Source organism: Phyllostomus discolor, chromosome 4 (assembly GCF_004126475.2).
Source record: "Phyllostomus discolor isolate MPI-MPIP mPhyDis1 chromosome 4, mPhyDis1.pri.v3, whole genome shotgun sequence".
Lineage (NCBI taxonomy): Eukaryota > Metazoa > Chordata > Mammalia > Chiroptera > Phyllostomidae > Phyllostomus > Phyllostomus discolor.
In genome coordinates this window covers 70,630,058-70,644,578 of record NC_040906.2, presented here as the reverse complement: position 1 = coordinate 70,644,578, position 14,521 = coordinate 70,630,058, and the positions used below count along the sequence as shown (strand labels likewise).

The 14,521-nt window shown below is 40.3% G+C and overlaps 1 long non-coding RNA gene across 1 annotated transcript; it reads left to right on the top strand.

Annotated features, from left to right (window-relative positions):
• The first annotated feature begins 5,584 nt into the window (after positions 1-5,584).
• On the top strand, positions 5,585-12,233 carry LOC118500115. Its single transcript, XR_004902644.1, has 3 exons — positions 5,585-6,166; positions 6,252-6,346; positions 11,728-12,233. It is a non-coding gene; the product is annotated as an uncharacterized LOC118500115 (long non-coding RNA).
• The last annotated feature ends 2,288 nt before the right edge of the window (positions 12,234-14,521 follow it).

Below are 14,521 nucleotides of genomic sequence, written 5' to 3'. Positions count from 1 at the left end.
GCAAGTTTTAACTTAATGTGGAACTAGTCTACAATATCTAGCAGCTTCGGTGCCCACACAGAGAAAAGAGGATATTTGGATTTCTCTGTTTGTCATCTAGCAGTAGATAATTTGTTTTAGGATTTTCCACATTGAGAGAGAAAAATTACTTCTCTTAATTGAGTCCTGTGTTTTCAATCCTAAGACTAATTGAATATGACGGAGGGACTAGGGGTTAGAGAGGGGAAGGTCTTTTCAAAACTGATTGCAGTGATGACCATGAAATCTAAGCAGAACAAGAATGGTGGACTTACTGTTCCTGCCAAATGTGTGTCAGTTGAGATAGCAACATTCATTTTTGTAAAGAGATGTATCAAGGTCATTCTGGGAAAAAAATACTAGCTCATTATCTGAGCACATACTGTTATCTGTAAAAAGCATGATTATAATAGAGAAATGAGAGGTATGGAATAGCTGTGGGTTTTCTGTGATTCCAGTGTATTATTTAAGAATACATTTAGCTGTAAGAACAGATTACTCAATTACTAGTAGCCTAAATGGCACTTAATGTAACAAGAAATTTAGAGATGTTCTTTTAATTGCTCAACAATGCCATCTGGGACCCAAACTCTGTGTCTCCTTTTTGTCCTCAAAGTCATTGCCTCCTGCCTACAAGATGGCTGCTGCTGCTCTAGATAGCCCTTCTATGTTCCAGTCAAGAAGAAAGGCAGCTGGAATGATGCTCACTGCAGTTGACCCTTTTAATCAGAAATGCAAACACTTTCTCAGAATCCCCTTAGCAGATTTCCATTTACATTATGTTGGCCAGAATCTCATCACATACACATTTGGCAAGGGAAGTGAGTAAAGTGAATTTAACTTTCCTATTCTCTGTGACAGAGTTTGAGAAGGGGTACAGGGGTTAGGAATGAGTGTTGGCTTGGTGAATTTACAATATCTGTCTCATTTAGGGCTAGCTGTAGAGTTTAAGTACCTCTGTTTTGGAGTAATCAGTCAGACAACAATATCCTATCATGTCAAATGCATTGTGTTCAATAACAACTGTCTTCTTTTTCATTTGCTTCTCTCCTTCTAGTCACAGGTAACATACAGGTTTCAGAAAGAGATAGAATATGGAACATACTGAACCCTGTGATTCTCTGGGCTTGCAACCACTCTTACCTGGCATGTGTTCCCCAGCTAACTCAGTGGTGTTTTAAAGAAAAGATGAAGTGAAGAATATCAACTATGTTTAATTCTAGGGATCATCTAACAGTAGATCATTTAAGGATTTTTCCACACTGAGAGGGAAAAATTACGTCCTTCAACCAAGTCCTTGTTTCCAGTCCAAAGAGTAGTTCATGAGGCTTTTCAGCAGAGCATAGAGGGAGATCTGCTACCTCTTAACCAGGTTATTTGAAAGCTTTATGCTGTAATTCAGTGAGAGGGCAATGCCATTAATCTAAGGTGATAATAATATGAGATCCTGAGGAATTCTGAGAAAATCAGCAAGAAAGCCACATACTCGAAGCCCATGGAATCACCAGAGTCTTTGGGATAGGTCTCTGACCCCCAGGACACAAGGTTCCCTGACAGCCTCCCAGATGCCGCTCCTGGATCTGCCTCCTGGGCTCTTCCTCCAGCCACTTGAGCTAGTGGCCTTCCCTGAGGTGAGCTGTCATTTCACTTCTCCTTTGCATGCACTAGGCCTATGCCTAGAATACACCACATAGTGTCCCAGAGGGGAGGAGATGGTGCACTCAAAAAGATGATAAAAGACAGTTCAAGGGACTCTTTTATAGAGGTATGGGCCGTAAAGGAAGATAACTAACTATCCTGGCGCCAGAATCAGCAGGAAGCTGAAAAACTTGCCCCTTCTGGTAACTGTTTTCCCCTCTCGCTGGAATTCAAGGGGGCTTTGTAGGCTTGGATGGAGGAATACAGCTGCTGCTGACCCTAGCTTGGCAGAGACAGGGAGCTGGACAGAAAATGCTTCTCTCTCCTCCTGTCCTGTGGTCACCTCCTCTTAGCAATTTAAAACTGAAAGATGGAGAACAGGGTGGGATGCAGTCCATAGAAGTGAAACTTCCAGGCTACAAAGCAGACAGAAAGACCTTAGAGATCGTGCTGGGCATTCTCCATTTGCCCCCGCAGATCCAATGGCCTTCCTCCCATTTGTTGTTTGAACCAACTCATTGTCCCCTATTTAGACCTGTGTGGCATGTCCACTGTGCTGCCTTCTTCAACTTCCCCCAGGCTCTTCCTTTGCATCTACCTACACATAGCCCCTGAGACATTGCTGATCCTACTGAACTGTGAGATTATTGAGGTCAGAGACTATGCCAAATATATATATATATATATATATATATATATATACACATTTGTATATAGTTTTTTGTCTTCTCAATCCTTGTCCTACTGTCTTGTCTTTCATACAACTGATGGTCAAAAAATGTTTGACACATTTAGAAAGATTGGAGGATATGAATTAAAGTGATCCCCTGAAGCTCTGTCTACTGGAACAAAACTCCGTCCCTTCCAAATAATGGACACTGCACATTCATTTGACTAAGATTCACATGTTACATATGTAATTGTGAGTCCCAGGTGTCACACAGTGATGACTGTATGTGCCCATTGGCAGCAATAGTTCACATCTACATGCTCCAAAGCCTGCCTACCTGACTAAAAATGTGATTCCCTCCAATGACCCTTTCTCCTTTATTAGTAAGGAATCTCCAAGTGTGCTTACAGGTGCCACATGAATGTCCCCAGTGTCCTCCTTACTCCTTTTCTGTGACTTAAGGATCCAAAATGGAGTCACTCCTCCAGAAGTTCCAGTTGGGATTTGTTTCACAGATGACCAAGGTCACTGCTTGCTGCTTTGCAGTCCTGCTACTGCTACTTTGACCACTTTCATCTTTCTGCTGTCACCTAGCCACTCCCTGGGCATTGCCTTAGCTGCTGCCCATATTCTGTCAGTTCTTCTGTGACTGACTGTATCTACACCATCCCCAGGAGCTGGGACTATACTATTGATGGTGCCCCACCTGCTACAGAGACCATTGACCTCCACACTGCCCACAGGTTCCTGTTCACAGCTGCGACTTCCTCTAACTCAACAATCACCATTGCTTCTCTTCTCTGCCATTCACTGGGGAAGTACTTTCTGCTTCGCCTGACCAGATCTTTCAGAAGGGCTTCCTATCCCAGAGCTATGGGGCCTCTAAGAACAAAGCTCTCTATTTCCCATCCCTCTCCTTCACAGAGCTCCTAGGTTCTCTGGGGTGAAGATGATTGTATCTGGGTGGGCATGTGAGGGCACCTCAACCCCCACCCAGAACCAAAGTATCAGCCCCTCTTGCTCAGTTGGCCACACTTGACAAACTTCTTCCCTCAAGGTGATTTTTCTCCAAAGGTTCAATTTCCATTTCCTGTAACTTGCTTCTTTTTTGAGGATGTCCAGCCTACCCAGTGAGACTGTGATGTCTGAGCCCTAATTGTACATAGGATTCAAGTTCTTTGATGTGGGTCTACAGGGTTCCATCGAAGTCATGGAAAATGAGTGGGTATTTGTTTTAAATATCTTCAAGTACTCTAGAATAATTAAGGAAGTCACTGAACATCTATGGTAGGAGGCTTTCTGTACAGAAGATCCAACAGACTTTTTAGGGAGTGGTGTTGTTTCACCCCACAGTCTACCCAAAGAGTTTTACACTCAGCCCAGATAAGACACCCAGTGGCATCTGGAAGGGATACCAGTTGCAAGACTGGATTTATATGGTAATAGGGTAGCCCTTGGCTGCATACCTGGCCTGTCCCAGGGCACTGCTGCATAGTAAGTCTGCAAGCTGGTGGGTCCCGGGCTGCCAACACCACAGAGTCCTAATGCCAGTTGGACCACTGATTTTCACGGAAGGAGTCACTCACTCTGCTTTTATACTTGTGTATGTTATTTGCAATTTTCTTGTTTGCTGGTTTGGTAGGAAAGATAAGTGAAAACTAACTTAAACTGAGGAAGAATCATTATTCTTGTCCAGTTTTATAACCAGCTCAAGCCTTCCGATATGACCTGTCTTTGCCGTTTTCTGTTGGTTTCAGTCAAGTCATCAAAGCTCTGTGGTGCATTTTGATGAGTGGAGGAGATAAAAAATATTCAGACACTTGGGTTTTTCCAAGCAGGCCAGAGTTCTAGGTTCAGGATGAAGCAGAGGAAAACCACAGGCCTTGGAGTGCACAAGTCTTTAGCCTACCATGTATCATTTAATGACATAGGAAATAGAGAGAGCAGCATTGGTCTTGCGTCTACCTCTCAGGCTTTAGATGACTGATGGTCAAAAAGTGAAAGGCTATAGATATGCTTTGCAAAATATATACACAGGTGTAAGGATCATCTGGGAACATTAAGAGTACAGCAGAAGGAAGTTGGAGAAAAGGATCCATGGCACTAATAATACTAATTAGAGTCAGTGATGAGCAACTTCTATGATTTCCCAATCTTAACCAAGATTGACAACATAGGGGAAGTGTTAGAAACATAGACTTAACTCCTTAAATGACATCGGTGTGCATCATAACTGATCCTTATTAGTTATATGTCTGTGAACAGATTAATTAATTCCTCTAGCCCTCAGTTTTTTTTGCTGATTAAAAATATTTCCTCAGGAGGCTATACATGTATGGGGATGGGGTATATATGAAATCTTTGTGTGTGAACCTTCAATTTTGCCATGAACCTAAAACTGCTCCAGTTCAGTGATTTAAAAAAATCAGTAATTTAAAAAAAACAATTTTTAAAAAAATTACTCTAAAAAATAAAGTCTTAATTTTTAAAAATCTACATAGAAAGACTCATTTTAATTAATGATATTGGTGACATAAAGTATCTAATAAGTAATTGGTATTCAATGAATGATTTGGGAGGAAAGGATACAGTCACTCACATTTCTCATGCACACTTGTTCACAGTCTTTTATTAAGTTCCGAAAGGGTGAAGGACTTTGAAACCTGTAAAAGCAGAAAATCCTCTTTTGCAGTGTAGATAATAGGATGAATGTAAGGATACTGATAAATCCCAAAGGCAGCACGCATAAAGCAAATACGCTAAAAGCTTAGATTCAGGAGCCAGGCTGTCTGAGTTCAAATCTCAGCTCTGCCACTTGCTAGATCTGTGACTTTGGTCAAACTGCTTAACCTCTATGTGCCTCAGTTTCCACATCTCTAAGTTGAAGATAATAATCATATCTTTCTTAAGGTGTTGTTTAGATAATTAAATGACTTAATGCATATTAATATACATAAACAGATTAGAGCAGTGTGTAGCCTTTAGTAAATGCTATATGTGTTGGCTATTATTATTATTATTACTATTACCATCACTCCTACCCTTATTTATACCTTCTAAATAACTAGACAGTGTGTTTGACATGAAAAGCATTCAATAAACATCTGCTAAAATAATTTCTGAAGGAAAAAATGAGGCAGTTAGATGGTAAGTGACAAGGCTTATAGTATCCATTAAAAATGATAGTGATTTTTAGCCCAAGAAAAAAGATTGACTAAGAAACTGCACATAACTACATTAGAGAGAATGTCTTTTTGCCCTCTGCTTAGATGATAAGTTTCTGTATCCACAAAAATTAAATCCTCCTGTTACCACTTACTGGATCACTAAACCCCTCTAGAGTGGTGACTCCTGTGCCTTTACCCCTGGTCCTGTTTGGAGGCTGTGTGTGCTGCAGCCTGGGGAGAGGAAGCCCTGCTGACAGGACCGACATCAGCAAGGGCAGCTGCACTGTCAGCTGCTTTATATATTGTGGTTTCACTGCTTTAAGAGGTTTTTTTTTAATCACTGCACTAGATGAGTCAAGAAAAGAAAATGTGCACCTATATTTCAGGATTTCTAGCTCAGTCCACCCAGGCCTGACACATCATACCATTTCTTGGTAGAACTGAGCTGTGAGTTAAAAACCAAGCAAACCACATGCTTGTGTAAAGACCTTTCTTTCTGCCCTCTTCTCACTTGTTATTTCTTACTGTCTTTCGTGCACCAGTCACATTATGCATTTTCTTTTTGTGTTTTTATGACCGCTGGGGTTCCTTTTAGAGGAATACCATAAGAGCGAAGAAATTAATGCATCAAAGGACCTCAAGCAGAAAAATCCATCTGACCTGGTGACAGTTGGTAAGCATTAGAGAAAATCTCATTTACTTGAAAACCATAAGTTTGGCAATTTCATTTCGGTTTAACTTTGCTGTCCTTTCCAAAGCTCTGGGTTCAATCAAAGAGTAGAGGAAAAAGCAACTTAACTGAATTTGGTCAGAGAGAAACTTTGAAGCTCACAGCAAGGCTGTTAAGATATATGTAAGAAAAATATCTCATTGTTAATCCAAATCTGATTTTCTGATGCCCTATTGCATTTTAATGAAGACTTTAAACCGTGTCCCAGATTTTCCTTCTCAGGTGATGGATGAGGACTATTGGTCCATAAGACGGCACAGATTTTTTTCTGCCTTTTTCTAGTTCTGGCTGCTTTATTGAGTGCTTTATCTGAACCACTTACAATTGTTTTATGATGAAAGCTGCATTCCAGCTCATCTCGAAGTGGAATGTGCTTTTCCACATGGGCAGGGCCTGGGAAGAATGTCTATCTCAAGAGAAGAAAAGTGGAATTTGTCAGTGATGCAAACCAGACAGGAAGAGAAGGAAAGGACCTCTGGTTATTCACAAAAGGATTCTAAGACACTGAAAAGTGAGCCCGACAGATTCAGTCAGCAACTGAGGTCATCTGCCTGCCATTCAGTAGATCTTGTCTCTAATCACAGAGCAGATAGAACCAGAGGCCTGGATGGGGCAGTGTACTCTGTGCTTTAAAGGTAGTCACAGATACGAAAGGTTTCATCAGGCAGAGTGATGATGCCTCTTTCTTGGGCAGACCTTTGACCTGGGTCATGGTCTTTGTATCTTTAGTCTCCCACCAGCTCCAAATTTAACTCTTCCTGGCAGGCCAGAGAAATGAGTCCATTCTTCTTAATCTAATCAGTCTGATTTAAGAACTGAAACTAGAGCTAAAACATTCCATTTCTATGAGAAAGTCCAGTTTAGCATTGCTCTTCTATGATGTTACCATCTTTCTGGGGTATTGTACCTTCCTGAGCAATGTTTTCTACAAAAGACTTTTAAAAGAAAAAACAAAAGACTTCATTACAAATACATAATCTATTGTACAGTACCTCCAAGGCTATATCTAATTGTAGGGGTAGGGGAGATAAAGACATAGCCCAGTTTTTTTTTTTTAATTTTTTTAATGTGTGGCTTAAACCTAAGAGTCAATTAATTATTGATTATATAGTTGTGTAACTATAGGTTACTTAGTTCTACTTTAGTTTTTTACGGCATGCCAAAGAGTTTCAATACTTTTTGTTCGCAAGTAGTTTAAAATTTATTTGAGGGAAACAAAATAATCTCCAATAGCAATTAGTGAGAAGACAATGTGATAATTAACTATATTTTATACTGTCAAAATAAAGTGCTGAAGAGTCAAGTACTATTGAGAACAGAGTTGCATAGAGTAAGGTGTTAATTGCATAGTGTAGATTAAAAAGCAAAAGCAGTTACAGAGTTGACTATGGTGCAGCTTTGTTAGGAAACTACTGAGGAGGCAGCTCATGCAGTGTTTAAAACATCTTTTTCTTGGTTGTATTGCATAGCTCTGAGAGTAGTTTATGAGTCTTAATATCAATTCCTATTAGTTACCTTGATGTCTGGAAGAAAAGGAGTATACTAATATTTCTATGTGTTAGGCTGAATTTGAGTGTTACTGGTAGATTTACCATGGGAAAAGAGGTGCTAATTTAAGCCTTTCCCGGATAGCTTTCATCCCACTAACTAAACTCATTCTTTTAAAAAATGTTCCTGGCTTTTCCTAAAATGTCTAACAATGTTCATGAGGACTAGTGACAGGGAACTTTTAAAAAGTGTAGACTTTAGTACATGGTTTCCTTTACTATCAACTGCATTTCTACTTTAAGTGGCATAAAGCTTGGGCCCTTCCTCTCATACACTCAAAGCCCTGAGGCGTGTTAACATTTCCTTTTGAGTAACAAGGATTCTTTTTCACTCTAGAGTGTTTTTCACTGTTATTGAGGAAGCTGAGGTAAACAAAGATAGCAATCTGAGTAATATTGCTCTAGGAGATCTGCCAGACCTTCGGAAAGAGTTCTCCCTAGTTAATGCTCCAGGCTACCAACAAGACCACCAAGGATCATCTCTTACAGGAGTCATTTCTTAGACTATGTCTCAACTCATTCCCTTTGTCATCTATCTGGTCAGGGGCTTTTTAGTAAACTTGGGTTTGTTATAATGGGTCTATGAAATTTCTGTAAAAGTTTTAATTAATCTTACATTTCCAGTTTGTGAACTAGGTGGGGAAAAAGCTTCTTGGGTGCTTTTTGTCACCTGAAACTATTAAAGCACATGCAGAGTATGTGATGGGCTACCAGGGACCACCAATTTCTTTGAATCTCACTACATGAAACACTGTCATAGGGGCCATCAAAGGAATGGGCTGCCTTGTCGGAAAGAGAACAAGATGGGGAACTGAATCTCTAGATAGAAGAAGGAAGCCTGGCTAGGGGGTGTGGTTAGTTTTATTGAAACTGGGAAAAGGAATGAGATGGCAGAACCTCAGATAGGAATGACTGTGCTGTGGAACGAGGAGCCAAGCAGCATAGACTTGGGGGCCCCAGTAAATTTCCCGTAGCTGAGCTCAGTTGAGGGAGTGAAGGACTGTTCAAGGGACTGTAAAATGTACTTTAATCCTCAAAGGCCTATGAAACAAGGGAAAAACTCCTCCACTTTCCTGGATGATGTAAGCTTGGGTTCTGGTAAGATCCAAGAGTGGAGATGCAGCCCTGAAAATTGAACTCATCAACCTTGTGGAAGGAGTGTTAGAAGAAAGTTGATTTTTTACTCTGTTCTATTTTTAAAAAATATTTTATTGATTATGTTATTATAGCTGTCCCATTATCCCCCTCCATCCCCCTCCACCCTGCACACCCTCCTCCACCCACATTCCCCCCTCTAGTTCATGTCCATGTGTCATAAGTTCTTTAGCTTCTACACTTCCCATACCATTCCTTCCCCCTGTCTATTTTCTACCTATCATCTATGCTACTTATTCTCTGTACCTTTTCCCCCTCTCTCCTCCTCCCACTCCCCTGTTGATAACCCCCCATGTGAGATCCATTTCTGTGGTTCTGCTCCTGTTCTAGTTGTTTGCTTAGTTTGTTTTTGTTTTAGTTGTGGTTATTAATAATTGTGAGTTTGCTGTCAATTTACTACACATACTTTTTATCTTCTTTTTCTTAGATAAGCCCCTTTAACATTTCATAAAATTAGGGCTTGGTGATGATGAACTCCTTTAACTTGACCTTATCTGAGAAGCACTTTATCTGCCCTTCCATTCTAAATGAAAGCTTTGCTGGATAGAGCAATCTGGGATGGAGGTCCTTGCCTTTCATGAGTTGGAATACTTCTTTCCAGCCCCTTCTTGCCTGCAAGGTCTCTTTTGAGAAATCAGCTGACAGTCTGATGGGGACCCCTTTGTAGGTTACTGTCTCCTTATCTCTTGCTGCTTCTAGGATTCTCTCCTGCATTTTTACCTTGGCTAATGTAATTATGATGTGCCTTGGTGTGTTCCTCCTTGGGTCCAACTTCTTTGGGACTCTCTGAGCTTCCTGGACTTCCTGGAAGTCTATTTCCTTTGCCAGATTGGGGAAGTTCTCCTTTATCATTTGTTCAAATAACTTCTCCACTTGTTGCTCTTCCTCTTCTCCTTTTGGTACCCCTATAATTTGGATGTTGGAATGTTTAAAGATGTCCTGGAGGTACCTAAGCCTCTCCTCATTTTTTTGAATTCTTATTTCTTCATTCTTTTCTGTTTGGTTGTTTCTTTTTTCCTTCTCATCCACTCCATTGATGTGAGACCCAGCTTTCTTTCCATCACTATTGGTTCCCTGTGCATTTTCCTTCATTTCACTTAGTGTAGCCTTCATTTTTTAATTTAATTTGCAACCAAAATCAATCAATTCTGTGAGCATCCTAATCACCAATGTTTTGAACTGTATACCTGATAGGTTGGCTATCTCTTGGTTACTTAAAAGGATGGGTTCTGGGGCTTTCATTTGTTCTTCTGTTTGAGCCCCCCCCCCTTTTTTTGTCATGTTGTGCCTGTTATGTATGAGAGGCAGAGCCTTAGGTGTTCACCAGGGTGGGGCAACCCAGTTGCTGGTTTTTGATGCTGTATGTGAGGGTGGGGTCTGAGCAGGAACAATGGTGTCTGCTCTGCTCTCTGTCAGATTTCAGTCCCTTCTGCCACTTCCCCCAAGCAAACTGGGCCTTTCTGGTGCTGATTCCCATGTGGGTGGGCTTGTGCACCCCGTGGGACTTTCCAATAACCTCTCCTGTGAGGCTGGGAGTATCTCACTGCGCCTCAACCCTCACAGGTGTTTTCAGTCAGTGCCCCAAGGCTCTATTTCCTGGCACTGGGACCCTGTGTTGCACACAGTACTTGCTTCACAATTGCCACCTCGCTGGGTCTGTCGGTTGCCACCCCTTGGCTGGGGTCTGCCAGCTGCCGCTTGCATACCCAGGGTCTTCCCACTGCAGTCTTACACACCTGGTCCCAACGCTCTTTGTGCTAATGACCTCTCTCTGCCCAGTTTACCGACTCAGCCCCTCCTACTGGTCTGGATGAACATGTCTATTTTAACTCCTTGGTTGTCTGACTTCCATACAGTTCAATTTTCTGTCAGTTCTGGCTGTTATTCTGTTTCTAAATTGTTGTTGTCCCTATCTTGGTTGTGTGAGGAGGCACAGTGTGTCTGTCTACCTATGGCTCCATCTTGGCCAGAAGTCAGAAAGTTGAATTTTATTTAGAAAAATTAGGAAATATAAATGCTATTGCATTCCAGAAGTCATGGGCAATTCAGATCTCTTAACAAGTCTTCAACAGAAGATCACTGCAAAAAGACCTACTTCCATCAGGATGTAGATTTCTCTCATTTTGAGAACTGGCTTAACAGGCAAAGCAAATTTAAGAAACAAAAATGCAAGCCAAATAAGAATTACCTAAACCACAGTCCCATTTGGTAAAATGGAAAAAGAAAACCTTAACTAAATGTGTATGTAGTGGATTTCATCACTATTTCTAAGCAGAGGTGATTAGCAACACCGAATACTTTGGATTTTCAATAACTGAATATGGGGCCCTTCAAAGACCCTTAGTGCACCTAGGCACTCCTGTGTGCTTTCAACTTACATTGTATCCAGCATGTTACAATGAACTGACAACCCACATGTAACTAAATGCATACAGAAATGTAAAAGCTGAGTTGTAGTCGTAGGTTCCCATGTTGCATTAGACAAATATCATCATCATCATCATCATCATCATCATCACCAAGGATATTTTTATTGGTTCTAGAGAGAGGGAAAGGAGGAGGGAGAGAGAGAAACATTGATAGGTTGCCTCTGGTACATGCCCCAACTAGGGATCACACGCACATCCTAGGTAAATGCCCTGACTGGGGATGGAACACATAACCTTTTGTTGTACAGGATGATGCTCCAACCAACTTAGTTACCTGGCCAGGATTAGAAAATATTAGTTTTAATTTTGTGAATACTGTTTTTCTATCTGGAACCAATCAATTTATTTTTCCACATCTCCAATATCTCCACAGGCCCTTGGAAATCTTGAAGGCACCAGGTGACGGTACCCATGGTGACTGGTGGATTTGAGGTCCTACCCAGATGGAGAACTAATGACCATATGTGTGCTTCCCATGGCAACTGACTTGTCCACTTACTCCTAAAAGCAGCAGGGAGGTGACCTTAAGCCAGTGTCAGATTCTATCACTTAACATGTGACACAACCCTTTCCTTTCCAGAAGAACTACAAACATTTAATTTCAGTGGAAGCAATGTACACAATCTTGTCCCTCAAAGTGTCTGGAAAAGCTTTAAAAAAAACTTTTAATACTGGTACAAATAAGTCAAACCTGTGACTACTTTTTATGTCTTCAAATACAAAGGCATTATTATTTGATAAGGTATATTTTATAAGAATATGAAATTTCTCCTTTTTAATTGGCAGGTTTGAGGTAGCTTGAAACAGGGAAATATTGGCAAGAACACCAGACATCATGACTGGGAAATGAGTTTTGTTCCTCACACTGAGGAGTCGTGGGGGCCTCGCTGCACATCCTGCCAGGCAGGCGTCCGTTACTTCTGCTGTGTAGTGAAGGATTTGTAGTGAGCAGGTATTTTCTAAACTTCAGTCATTTCCAGGGTACTTTTATGATTTTTGCCATATTTGCATGATATTAAGCCAATAATTTTGTGATACTTTTCTTTATATAAATTCCATTCTACACTTTAAAAGTATATTTTGAAGAGACTGCTGCTTCTGGTCAAGATGAAATGACAGGGAGCAGATTTACTCTCCCGCCTGAAGCAAGGGAAGACATAAACAGATTATAGGAAACAGGCAGTTTTCAAATGTGGAACATCAGACGATGAGGGCCAGTGTTACCTGTGAGAGAGGATACAAATGAGGTCAACTCTACCATTGCCCCAGTTTATTTCCTTGGAAGTGTTTCCAGATGTGGTGCAGGGAAGGAGAACCTTGGCGGAGCCTGGCAGTCTCCCTGAGTTGACTCAGGGCAGGCCAGCATACTGTAGAGGAAATAGCCACATAGACAGTAAACAAGAGGCCTGAAGAACTTTCTCTTCAGCATTCAGCTTAGTACTGATCGGTACCCACATGAGGGAAAACTATCTGAGGCTGAGGAAAGAACCATCTGAAAGTACGAGAGGGAATAATCAGTAAGAAGCATAAGGGCTGGGAATAGTAACTAGTCACACAGTCAGACCTCATAATTCATGGAGAATCAGGGACTCAGAAGGGCGTAGCCTTAGTCACAGGAAAAGGTAGACCTAGATTAAACTTTACTCTGGTTTCACCTAAAAAAAACTTAAAAGCAAAACCTGATAGGATCAAACGGTTTCCAAGTAACTTAACTGTGTCTCAGAGCAAAGTTTAAGAACATCTTTAAACAAAACAAAACAAAATATCCAACATCAAACAAAATAAAATTCCAACTTTTGGTACCCATTCAAAAATTACGAGGCTTGCAAAGAGGAACAGTGAGGAGGGAAAAAATTAAAACAGTCTGACACAGATCTTAGAATTTACAGACAAGGGCAGTAAATTGATTATTATAACTATTATACATATGTTCAAAATGCTAGGGGAAAGACTAAAAATTGTTAGTAGAGAAATGAAAGATATGAAAAGTATGCAAATTAAACTACTAGAGATGAAAACTAGAATGTCTGAGGTGAAAAATATACTGGGTGAAACTAATGACAGATTGGACATTACTGAAGAAAAGACTAATGGACCTGAAGACACAGGAATATATACGATTCTAAATGATACAGGAGGAAAAAAAAAGTAATAGCCCTGGCTGGTGTGGCTCAGTGGATTGGGTACTGGCCTGTGAACCAAAGGGTTGCTGGTTCTATTCCCAGTCAGGGCACATGCCTGGGTTGTGGGCCAGGTCCCCAGTAGGGGGAGATTGAGAGTCAACCACACATTGATGCTTCTCTCCTTCTCTTTCTCTCTCCCTTTCCCTCTAAATAAATAAATAAATAAATCTTTTAAAAAAAGTAATGAAGAGAGTTTCAGTGGGTGATGGAAAAACTACAGACAGTTTAATAAATGTGAAATTGTAGTCCCTGAAGGGGCAGGAGAGGAGATAGAAAAAAATATATAGAAACAATAATAGCTGCAAAATTTTCAAATTCCGAGAAAACTATAAAGCCACAGATATAAAGAGCTCAAAAAATCAACTCACAAGAAACAGAAATAGAACTACACTAAGGCACATAATCAAACTGCTCGAAAACCAGTGATAAGATAAAATCTTTAGGAATAAAGACACATTACACACAGAGGAACAAGGAGAAGGAGTCCTACAGATTTCCCATAGGAAACGGTGCAAATGAGAGGACAGTGGAGATATATGCTTAAAGTACTAAAAGAAAAATTGTCCACGTAGAATTCTATACATGATAAAAATGTTTTTTTTTAAATTAAAGACTTTTTTCCCTAGACATAGAAAGGTGGAAAGAATTTAGTTGTAGACTACCAGTAGAACCACAGTACAAAAATTTTTAAAGGAAGTCTTTTTGATAGAAGAAAAATGATACTAAGTATAAATATACATCTACACAAAGGAATGATGAGCCCCAGAATGGGTAACTCTGTGGGTAAATATAACTTTTTTCTTATTATTTATATATCTTTAATAACTAATTGACAACTTAGACAAAAAATAATAATGTAATGTGCAGTTTCAAATACAGTTGGAGGTACAAGGTGCAAGAACAGGAGCACAAAGCCTGGAAGGGGAAAGATAAAACTGTGCTGTTTTTAAGGTTCTTAGATGTGAAGTGGTATTATATCAATTC